Genomic DNA, 12,847 nt, shown 5'->3' on the forward strand with positions numbered 1-12,847 from the left:
CAGGATGGCCGGGTGAGAAGATTCAAGTTACTGATCAGCCCTGATCAACTCAACCCTAGATGAGAGAGGTAAACGCATCACCAAACCCACCTATCTGGAGAGGCCCATCCATAAGACAGTCACCCTCCTGGAAGCCGATCAAGAAACCTGCAGACCCCTTGCACAGAAATCACCGGTGATTGGTGGGAGTGTAACTGACAGTTAGACTTACAGGTTATGTCGTTGTCTTTCGTTTGAATTGTTTACGTGTCCGCTGTGCGGGGGAAATGATAATACAAGCGGAACTACGTAGCTAATACTGTTGTAACGGGGATCCTTATCGTAGCAACACACTTTTGGAGGGAAGGCAATCCTGTTAGCTAAGTTTTCATGTCATCGGGTGTAGTTCATAAAGGTTGAAGAGTGTATGTTAGGATGAAGTGTGAATTCACGGCAGGAATAATAAGTGTGAAGTTTGATTTCCTCCCTTCTGTAATAAGCAGCCAATGAGGTAATTTTTCCTTTATTCATGTGTTTAATCTGAACCCATTATAACGGCGGTTAAACTGTTATGTATGTAAGCACTTCAGAGTTATACCAAGCTAATAAGTCACTCGTAAGATAAGGTTGTAAGAGTGTGCTTAACTGTATTTTTCATTTACTTTATAATTCTCACGGAAGGTGATAATTCTGACTAAAACTACAGAATAAAGCCGCCAGTTAAAATCAAGGAACGGTTGTGCTCGTGGTTACTGAAGGGAGCTATATGCTGCTGCAGGGGTTGGATCGACGTTGGCTACCAGAGGATTCAGTATGCATGCGAAGCGCTCACGCTGTGATTTCAGGAGGACCTGTGCCAACTGTCTTGCAACAGTAGTTGACTGCAAGTTCTAGCTTGACCCAGTCACGCTCTGTGCTTGACCTTGGATTTCTTGGCTGTTAGCTAGTGATAGATAGTGATAGTGATGCACCAGTTAGGCCAATTTGATACATTGACATCTACTTGCAGCATTTACCCTTCTAGATTCAGAAGCTTAAACACCATTAGAAAAGTTTAGAATAAAAAAATCTAAATCTAAACATAATTTATGATGGTTTATTTTATTTTATTTTGTTTTTCAGTCAAAGATAATAGTTTCAGTGTAGTTTTAGTTTTTCAAAAAAAGGAACTGTGTCGTACTTATCCAGCAACACTTCGTTCTCAGATCAGTTAGGATCACCACTTTATTTTAAGAGTGGGAAATGTCAGAATAATAGTAGAGAGAATTATTTATTTCAGCTTTTATTTCTTTCATCACATTCCCAGTGGGTCAGAAGTTTACATACACTCAATTAGTATTTGGTAGCATTGCCTTTAAATTGGGTCAAACATTTCGGATAGCCTTCCACAAGCTTCCCACAATGAGTTGGGTGAATTTTGGCCCATTCCTCCTGACAGAGCTGGTGTAACTGAGTCAGGTTTGTAGGCCTCCTTGCTCGCACAAGCTTTTCAGTTCTGCCCACAAATTTTCTATGGGATTGCAGTCAGGGCTTTGTGATGGCCACTCCAATACCTTGACTTTGTTGTTCTTAAGCCATTTTGCCACAACTTTGGAAGTTTGCTTGGGGTCATTGTCCATTTGGAAGACCCATTTGCGACCAAGCTTTAACTTCCTGGCTGATGTCTTGAGATGTTGCTTCAATATATCCACATACTTTTCCTGCCTCATGATGCCATCTATTTTGTGAAATGCACCAGTCCCTCCTGCAGCAAAGCAACCCCACAACATGATGCTACTACCCCCGTTCTTCACAGTTGGGATGGTGTTCTTCGGCTTGCAAGCCTCCCCCTTTTTCCACCAAACATAACGGTGGTCATTACGGCCAAGCAGTTCTATTTTTGTTTCATCAGACCAGAGGACATTTCTCCAAAAAGTACGATCTTTGTCCCTATGTGCAGTTGCAAAACGTAGTCTGGCTTTTTTATGGCGGTTTTGGAGCAGTGACTTCTTCCTTGCTGAGCGGCCTTTCAAGTTATGTCAATATAGGACTTGTTTTACTGTGGATATAGATACTTTTGTATCTATATCTTCCAGCATCTTCACAGGGTCCTTTGTTGTTGTTCTGGGATTGATCTGCACTTTTGGCACCAAAGTACGTTAATCTCTAGGAGACAGAACACGTCTCCTTCCTGAGCGGTATGACGGCTGCTTGGTTCCATGGTGTTTATACTTGCGTACTATTGTTTGTACAGATGAACGTGGTACCTTCAGGCATTTGGAAATTGTTCCCAATGATGAACCAGACTTGTGGTCTACAATATTTTCTGAGGTCTTGGCTGATTTCTTTTCATTTTCCCATGATGTCAAGCAAAGAGGCACTGAGTTTGAAGGTAGGCCTTGAAATACATCCACAGGTACACCTCCAATTGACTCAAATGATGTCAATTTGCCTATCAGAAGCTTCTAAAGCCATTACATTTTTCAAGCTGTTTAAAGGCACAGTCAACTTAGTGTACGTAAACGTCTGACCCACTGGAATTGTGATACAGTGAGTTATAAGTGAAATAATCTGTCTGTAAACAATTGTTGAAAATGCACAAAGTAGATATCCTAACCATCTTTCCAAAACTATAGTTTGTTAACAAGAAATGTGTGGAGTGGATGAAAAACAAGTTTTAATGACTCCAACCTATGTGTATGTAAACTTCCGACTTCAACTGTAAGTGCTCTCTCTACAAGCCAATATATGTATCCCATGTCAAGTTTATTACAGTGTATTGCATTGGGAGCTATGGAGGGGGCAGAGTGAAAAGCCAGCAGCAGGCCGTATGACACAGTCCTCCCCCAAAATCTAACCGTATTTGGTTAGTAGAGACCCAACTGAGTATTTCCCACCCCAGTTGATACGAGACAGGTTTTTTCTCTACAAACCAATACGTATCCCATATACAGTGTATTGCATTGCAGTGAATGGAGTGGGCGGAATAAGGACCCACCAGCACTGTGAATTAAACCCCTTGCCCAGCACAAGAGACCAATTTACATCATGACTCTATTTAGAGTAATTCCAATAACATATATTTGTATTTTATTAAAAGTGTACTTTAAATATCGCCTACACATTGGCTTTCAACATACCAGTAAAATACATAAAATGATACATTTATTTGTTAAAAGGTGGTAGCAATGCTGTGAAAAAACTTGGTACTGCACTAGATTTCTAAATTCCCAATTTAACGTATCTTTGCAGGGAGACTCTTATTTTGAAATAAAATGTAGTCGCGATCGTGCTACCATCATAACATCCTGCTGCTTGGAGAACGGTAATGTAGAAGACACGCAAATGGTGAGGGTTGGCACACCGCTTTATGTAGTGAGAGCCCCTGGCTGTGCAGTGCAATAAGTAGGCTAATAACCTGTCAACGTTAATAACGTGTTTTATAACTAAGGTGGCCTTTACAATAGCTTGCACTGTGCATGATGCAGTTGTTAGGGGCGTTGGCTTGGTGGTCTGGAATGAGCAGAGACTTTTTATTTTAAAACATGTAGGTGTCAAATTTCGAGCTGCCTTTCACGCTTTGAAAATATTGCTCACTAGGTGGCATTTTATGCTTGGATCGCCTTAGATAGACGGAAGATGGAACCTCCAATGACAGAACATGGATGGATTCACTGTAGTAGATATTCTGTAGGCTTTGAAATGGATAGGCTAATGAAGTAGATATTTTTTTTGTCATTTTACGTCATTATTTACAATGACTTTACATTGTTCTTCCGGACTAATTGTACACTCTATTTTCTGTGATTTGGACCCACAATCCACATAACCCTCAAAAAGAGTGGGCCAACAATACAAATGTAAACAATTGAGCAAATGCATCATAGGTGTTTTGGTAATGATAAGGTAAGACAGTTGTACTAAACTCAGCAAGGTGTTATTCTTTAAAATCAAAGGACATGCACTGCCGTTCAAAAGTTTGGGGGTCACTTAGAAATTTCCTTGTAAACTCAGCAAAAAAAGAAACGTCCTCTCACTGTCAACTGCGTTTATTTTCAGCAAACTTAACATGTGTAAATATATGTATGAACCTAACAAGATTCAACAAATGAGACATAAACTGAACAAGTTCCACAGACATGTGACTAACATTCCTTCGATGATAAAAGAGAATCCGACCATCATCCCTGGTGAGACAAAACCGCGACTCGTCAGTGAAGAGCACTTTTTGCCAGTCCTGTCTGGTCCAGCGACGGTGGGTTTGTGCCCATAGGCGACGTTGTTGCCGGTGATGTCTGGTGAGGACCTGCCTTACAACAGGCCTACAAGCCCTCAGTCCTGCCTCTGTCAGCCTATTGCGGACAGTCTGAGCACTGATGGAGGGATTGTGTGTTCCTGGTGTAACTTGGGCAGTTGTTCTTGCCATCCTGTACCTGTCCCGCAGGTGTGATGTTCGGACGTACCGATCCTGTGCAGGTGTTGTTACACGTGGTCTGCCACTGAGAGGATGATCAGCTGTCCCGTCCTGTCTCCCTGTAGCGCTGTCTTAGGGATCTCACAGTACAGATATTGAAATGTATTGCCCTGGCCACATCTGCAGTCCGCATGCCTAATGCACGTTCACACAGATGAGCAGGGACCCTAGGCATCTTTCTTTTGGTGTTTTTCAGAGTCAGTAGAAAGGCCTCTTTAGTGTCCTAAATTTTCATAACTGTGACCTTAATAGCCTACCGTCTGTAAGCTGTTAGTGTCTTAACGACCGTTCCACAGGTGCATGTTCATTAATTGTTTACGGTTACGATTGAACAAGCATGGGAAACAACCCTCTACAATGAAGATCTGTGAAGTTATTTGGATTTTTACGAATTCTGTTTGAAAGACAGGGTCCTGAAAAAGGGACGTTTCTTTTTTTGCTGAGCTTATTATTGAGTAGAGCTTGTAAGGTGGTGATGAAAATTAAGGTTTTTATTTTTCATGTGGTTGTGGTGCTACACTGCCATCTGATGGTGACTAGAAACAATTGCATAATATTAACTATTAGAATTGATGTTCCTTGAAAATAAATATTAGTGCTTGAAAAAGTACTTGAAAGTCCTTGAATTTGACATGCCATTGTCTGTATGAACCCTGGACCCTGGGATTAAACACCTCCCTCTGCAACTGGGTCCTGTACTTCCTGACGGGCCGGCCCCAGTGGTGAGGGTAGGCAACAACATGTCCACTGCAATGACCTTCAACACGGGGCCCCTCAGGGGTGTGTGCTTAGTCCCCTCCTGTACTCCCTGTTCGCGCACGACTCCAACACCACAATTATGTTTGCAGACGGCACAAAGGTGGTAGGCCTGATCACCGACAACGATGAGACAGCCTACAGGGAGGTCAGAGACCTGTCAGGAAGACAAAAGAGCTGATTGTGGACTACAGGAAACGGAGGGCCGAGCACACCCCCATCCACATCGATGAGGCTGTAGTGGGGCAGGTCGGGAGCTTCAAGCTCCTCTGTGTCCACATCACTAACGAAGTATCATGGTCCACAAACACACACACACTCCAACACAGTCATGAAGAGGGCACAACAATGCCTCTTACCCCTCAGGAGGCTGAAATTATTTGGCATGGGCCCTCAGATCCTCAAAAAGTTCTACAGCTGCACCATCGAGAGCATCTTGACTGGCTACATCAGCGCTTGGTATGGCAACTGCTTGGCATCCGACGGCAAGGCACTACAGAGGGTAGTGCGTACGGCCCAGTATATCACTGGGGCCAGGCTCACTGCCATCCAGGACCTCTATACCAGGCGGTGTCAGAGGAAGGCCCTTAAAATGTTCAAAGACTTCAGACACCGATGCACCAAATCTGGAACCAACAGGACTCTGAATAGCTTCGACACCCAAGCTATAAGACTGCTAAATAGTTAACCAATAGCTACCCGGACTATCCGCATGTATCCTTTTTGCACTCACTCTTTTGACTCACCACATGTCCTTGGTTTTGAAAGAAAAGCAAATTTTTTGTCCATTACAAATAACATCAAATTGATCAAAAATACAGTGTAGACATTGTTAATGTTGTAAATGACAATTGTAGCTGGAAACGGCAGATTTTTAATGGAATATCTACATAGGTGAACAGAGGCCCGTTGTGTTAGCTAGTCCAAGTTAATCATTTTAAAAGGCTAGTTGATCATTAGAAAACCCTTTTGCAATTATGTTAGCACAGCTGAAAACTGTTGTTCTGATTAAAGAAGCAATACAACTGGCCTTCTTCCGACTAGTTGAGTATCTGGAGCATCAGCATTTGTGGGTTCAATTACAGGCTCAAAATGGCCAGAAACAAAGATCTTTCTTCTAAAACTCGTCAGTCTATTCTTGTTCTGAGAAATGAAGGCTATTCCATGAGAGAAATTGCCAAGAAACTGAAGATCTCGTACAACACTGTGTACTACTTCCTTCACAGAACAGTGCAAACTGGTTCTAACCAGAATAGAAAGAGTGGGAGGCCCCGGTACACAGTTGAGCAAGAGGACAAGTACATTAGTGTGTGTCTAGTTTGAGAAACCGATGCCTAACAAGTCCTCAAGTGGCAGCCTCATTAAATAGTACCTGCAAAACACCAGTCTCGATGTCAACAGTAAAGAGGAGACTCAGAGAATCTGGCCTTCTCGGCAGAGTTGCAAAAAAAAAAGCCTTATCTCAGACTTTTCAAATCAAATCAAATCAAATGTATTTATATAGCCATTCGTACATCAGCTGATATCTCAAAGTGCTGTACAGAAATCCAGCCTAAAACCCCAAACAGCAAGCAATGCAGGTGTAGAAGCACGGTGGCTAGGAAAAACTCCCTAGAAAGGCCAAAACCTAGGAAGAAACCTAGAGAGGAACCAGGCTATGAGGGGTGGCCAGTCCTCTTCTGGCTGTGCCGGGTGGAGATTATAACAGAACATGGCCAAGATGTTCAAATGTTCATAAATGACCAGCATGGTCGAATAATAATAATCACAGGCAGAACAGTTGAAACTGGAGCAGCAGCACGTCCAGGTGGACTGGGGACAGCAAGGAGTCATCATACCAGGTAATCCTGAGGCATGGTCCTAGGGCTCAGGTCCTGCCAGAGAGAAAGAGAGAATTAGAGAGCGCATACTTAAATTCACACAGGACACCAGATAAGACAGGAGAAGTACTCCAAATATAACAAACGGAACCTAGCCCCCTGACACAAACTACTGCAGCATAAATACTGGAGGCTGAGACAGGAGGGGTCAGGAGACACTGTGGCCCCATCCAATGATACCCCCGGACAGGGCCAAACAGGAAGGATATAACCCCACCCACTTTGCCAAAGCACAGCCCCCACACCACTAGAGGGATATCTTCAACTACCAACTTACCATCAGACAAGGCCGAGTATAGCCCACAAAGATCTCCGCCACGGCACAACCCAAGGGGGGGTGCCAACCCAGACAGGAAGATCACATCAGTGACTCAACCCACTCAAGTGACACACGCCTCCTAGGGACGGCATGAAAGAGCACCAGTAAGCCAGTGACTCAGCCACTGTAATAGGGTTAGAGGCAAGCATAGAAGCAAGCATAGAAGTTATTTAGCTCGTCTGGTAGGCTCGTGTCACTAAGCAGCTTGCGGCTGTGCTTCTCTTTGTAGCCCTGCCACATCCGACGAGCGGTGTAGTACAATTCAATCTTATTCCTGTATTGACGCTTTGCCTGTTTGATGGTTCGTTGGAGGGCATAGCAGGATTTCTATGAAGGGTCCGGGTTAGAGTCCCGCTCCTTGAAAGTGGCAGCTCTACCCTTTAACTCAGTATGGATGTTGCCTGTAATCCATGGCTTCTGGTTGGGGTATGTACGTACAGTCACTGTGCGACGTCATCGATGCTCTTATTGATGAAGCCAGTGACTGATGTGGTGTACTACTCAATGCCATCTGAAGAATACTGGAACATATTCCAATCTGTGCTAGGATAACAGTCCTGTAGCTTAGCATCTGCGTCATCTGACCACTTCCGTATTGAATGAGTCACTGGTACTCCCTGCTTTAGTTTTTGCTTGTAAGCAGGAATCAGGAGGATAGAGTTATGGTCAGATTTGCCAAATGGAGGGCGAGGGAGAGCTTTGTACGCGTCTCTGTGTGTGGAGTAAAGGTGGTCTAGAGTTTTTTTCCTCTGGTTGCACATTTAACATGCTGGTGGAAATGAGGTAAAATTGATTTAAGTTTCTCTGCATTAAAGTCCCTGGCCACTAGGAGCACCGCCTCTGGATGAGCATTTTCTTGTTTGCTTAAGGCCTTATACAGCTCAATGAGTGCCGTCTTAGTGCCGGCATTGGTTTGTGGTAAATAGAGAGCTACGAAAAATATAGATGAACACTCTCTTGGTAAATAGTGTTGACACGACTTCTGCCGAAGTCGATGCCTCTCCTTGTTCGGGCGGTGCTCGGCGGTCGACGTCACTGGTCTTCTAGCCATCATTGATCCATTTTTAATTTTCCATTGGTTTTGTCTTCCTACACACCTGGTTTCAATCCCATTCATTACCTGTTGTGTATTTAACCCTCTGTTTCCCCTCATGTCTTTGTCAGAGATTGTTCGTTATTGTTTCGTGTTGTTTGTATTGGTGCGTGACGGGTCCTCGTACCCACTTTGTTTTGTTTATTTATTCATGGTTTTGGAGTTATGTTTTTTTTCTCCAAGTATTCCATACTCCATTTTACCAAGTTCGATTCTCCTGCACCTGACTTCCTTGCCACCTATGCACACGCCTATGACAAGTGTAGTCTACAGCTTATCAGGAGATACTCTACCTCAGGTGAGCAAAACCTTGACAACTCCATAATATTAGATTTTGTGCACCAGCTGTTAATTACAAATAGACACAGACTACCACCTTTCCTTGTCTTACCGGAGGCTTCTGTTCTGTCTTGCCGATGGACAGAAAACTCAGCCAGCTGTATGTTATCCATGTCGTAGTTCAGCCACGACTCGGTGAAACACAAGATACTACAGTTTTTAATGTGCCGTTGGTAGGATAGTCTGATGGTAGAAGGGGATTACTCACTCGCCATCAGATCCTTACAAGGCACCCTGACCTACATCCCCGATATCTGTTTCTCTTCTTCATGCGAATGACAGGGATTTTTTTATACCTTTATTTAACTAGGTAAGTCAGTTAAGAACACGTTCTTATTTTCAATGACGGCCTAGGAACGGTGGGTTAACTGCCTTGTTCAGGGGCAGAACGACAGATTTTTACCTTGTCAGCTCGGGGGATCCAATCTTGCAACCTTACAGTTAACTAGTCCAACGCAATAACGACCTGCCTCTCTCTCGTTGCACTCCACAAGGAGACTGCCTGTTACGCGAATGCAGTAAACAAAGGTAAGTTGCTAGCTAGCATTAAACTTATCTTATAAAAAACAATCAATCATAATCACTAGTTAACTACACATGGTTGATGATATTACTAGATATTATCTAGCGTGTCCTGCGTTATATATAATCTGACTGAGCATACAAGTATCTGACTGAGCGGTGGTATGCAGAAGCAGGCGCGTAAACATTCATTCAAACAGCACATTCGTGCATTTTGCAAAGCAGCTCTTTGTTGTGCGTCAAGCATTGCGCTGCTTATGACTTCAAGCCTATCAACTCCCGAGATGAGGCTGGTGTAACCGAAGTGAAATGGCTAGCTAGTTAGTGCGCGCTAACTAGAGGGACGGAAGCTATACTGTTTCACTGGCAATACTAAAGTGCCTATAAGAACATCCAATAGTCAAAGGTTAACGAAATACAAATGGTATAGAGGGAAATAGTCATATAATTCCCATAATAACTACAACCTAAAACTTCTTACCTGGGAATATTGAAGACTCATGTAAAAAGGAACCACCAGCTTTCATAGTGTAATGAAACAGCAGGGAGCAGGTCTCGAACCCTCGACCTTCTAGCCCGAGGTCCGGCGTGCTATCGACTCTGCTGCAAAAGCATGCTCCTGCGGCAGAGTCGATTTCCGCGCTTATAAACCCAGGGTCAACAATATGTTCTCATGTTCTGAGCAAGGAACTGAAACGTTAGCTTTCTTACATGGCACATATTGCACTTTTACTTTCTTCTCTAACACTTTGTATTTGCATTATTTAAACCAAATTGAACATGTTTCATTATTTACTTGAGGCTAAATTGATTTTATTGATGTATTAAGTTAAACTAAGTGTTCATTCAGTATTGTTGTCATTATTACAAAAAAAATAAAAATAAAATTGGCCGATTAATCGGTATCGGCTTTTTTGGTCCTCCAATAATCGGTATCTGTATCGAAAAATCATAATCGGTCGACCTCTAGTTTGTAGTACATCATAAAGCAAGTCTTGTCTTATGTGAGCTAAAGGACTGCAGACTCATTAACACTGCACATGAATCAGAGCAAATAACTAATTGGTCTGGCTTCCTCCACCTACTGCAAGGCCAACAGTATGGCCATCAGCTCCGCCGTATATACAGCCTGAGGATCTGTAATACGTTTCCTGACTGCCACCCCACATTCCTGCACTACAAATGCTGACCCAGTACGTTCTGTCCTTTGATCTTTTGAACCATCTGTGTAAATGGCCACAAAATCCTGATACACAGTATCCAGACATCTATTAAACAAATCAGATGGATCAACACCCTCCCTATCTTTCTTTAGTCTCTCCAACACATCTAGATTAACTACTGGAGGCAAGAGAAGCCATGGTGGATTTCCACCCTGAACAACAACTTCTTCTTCTTCTTCTTCTTCTTCTTCTTCTTCTTCTTCTTCTTCTTCTTCTTCTTCTTCTTCTTCTTCTTCTTCTTCTTCTTCTTCTTCTTCTTCTTCTTCTTCTTCTTCTTCTTCTTCTTCTTCTTCTTCTTCTTCTTCTTCTTCTTCTTCTTCTTCTTCTTCTTCTTCTTCTTCTTCTTCTTCTATTATGGTGCATTTCCGCCACCTACTGTACTGGAGTGTGGGCCAGAAACAGGGAGAAACTAAATTCTACCTGTGTTAGTGATCAAATACTGGAGAGTTGAGACCAAATCACGGACGCTGGACAGAGTGGATTTCAGTTGTAACAAAAGACAGTTTTAATGAGTCAGAGATATCTTGTCCCGCAGTTTTACGTGCACGGACCTAGTTCACATAACTCGGCAAGGAGCCAGGTGAAAAAGAGGCCTATACAATGGTTACATACATTTTTATACATAGAATAAAGTAGGTGGAGTCTTGTCGTTTCGGTCTTCTTGACTGGTCGGAGGGTTGGAGGCGGGCCTTGCTCTAGCCAGAGCGGGCCCCATTGGTGCACAGCAAAAGTTCTTTGCTCTTGGGACCGGCCAGTTAGAGGGAGATGAGATGTGTGTTTATATAAGGAAGAGGGGGTCAGTCTTATGGCTGGGTGTATGTGTTCTTACGACGGAATGTCTTTGTTTATATGAGCTATGTGTATGAATATTTATATAACACCTGCCAGCCCTGTTGCTCTTAAAAAAAGATAACAAAATATTTGAGACTATATCTAATGACTTTCTACTCAATATACTCTTTAAAAAACTAATTTCCTGTATCCCTTTCTCCCTCATTATAGATCTCAGCCTCTCTTTCCCTCTGATACTGCCCACACTAACACTGTTCTCACCCAGTTATTCATACCATTCACATCCCCTCTCATATCCACCCAAGCCATCACCTGCTCACTCAGCTCCTGAAACTGATCCGACTTTGCCCTTCCAAACACCCACCTGTCTACTCCATCCACTGACACTTCCTCCTCCCCCCAGCCTACTGTGCATACTATACCTCCCACTCACAGATTCCTGCCATCGCACTAGATACCAGAGTGAGGACCAAGGCGGACTCTTTCCCTGTGACCACATCAAACCTGGTCCCTCTGCCATCATTCTGGCACACCAGATCTTTAATTTCTATCAGATTTTCCATCAGTTGTCCATTTCCATCCATCTGTTCCACTCCAGCATGTGTTGTGGGCATTAAAATCCCCACATTACCTTGCTTCTATTCTTGCCCTCCACCCTCTCCAGCACTTCAAGATCCAATATGACAGGGATTATAGTAGTTCACTACAACTAGCACCAATCCTCTCAATCACACCTCCACCACATATTCCTGTTCAATACCTTCGCCTAGCATCCTGTAGGGAAGTCCTTGCTTTATTAAGGTGCCCCCCACACACACATCTCTGTCCCTCCAAACCACTACATATCCCTGTATGATAAACTCCACAATCGATTTGAGCCATGTTTCCTGCACACAAATCACATCAGGCTTGGCTTGCATATCTACAATGAACTGCTTGAACTCCTGCTCATTAGCCAACAGGCTTTGAGCTTTCCATTGTAGTATTACCACCATAAGATCCAGTAATGCATGACTCCACCCTCGGCTGACTGAGATCATCTCAAACCTCTTTCCATGTCAACCCTTTCATCCTCAGATGTCTCCCAGCAGCTTTCACTATTAGCTGAATCCTCTCTGTTTTAGACTCTACTTTAGCAGTGCTATTGATAGCTCCTGCTATGAACGTCACCAGCTTTCTCTTATCTATGTATCCCATATCGCCTCCTACCTGCCCCGTAATCCCCGGTTTAGATGCTCCTAAACCTCTCTCCCTTGGACCTGTATCTCCCTGTACCTGGAGCACCCTCACTTCCTCAACATGACACCCTTCTCTCCACTCTCACTTGTTGCACCTCCACTGCCTGCTTCACTGCCTCACACCCACTAATGCCACAATATGAGCACTCCCACAGCTGCAGCACTTTGGTTGTAAACTTTGGTTGTAAACCCTCCCCACACTTCCCATACTCATGCTCCCCTCCACACCTGGCACACCTCTTTTTCTCTTTAC

This window comes from Oncorhynchus clarkii, chromosome 20 (assembly GCF_045791955.1).
Source record: "Oncorhynchus clarkii lewisi isolate Uvic-CL-2024 chromosome 20, UVic_Ocla_1.0, whole genome shotgun sequence".
In the NCBI taxonomy this organism is placed as follows: Eukaryota; Metazoa; Chordata; class Actinopteri; order Salmoniformes; family Salmonidae; genus Oncorhynchus; species Oncorhynchus clarkii.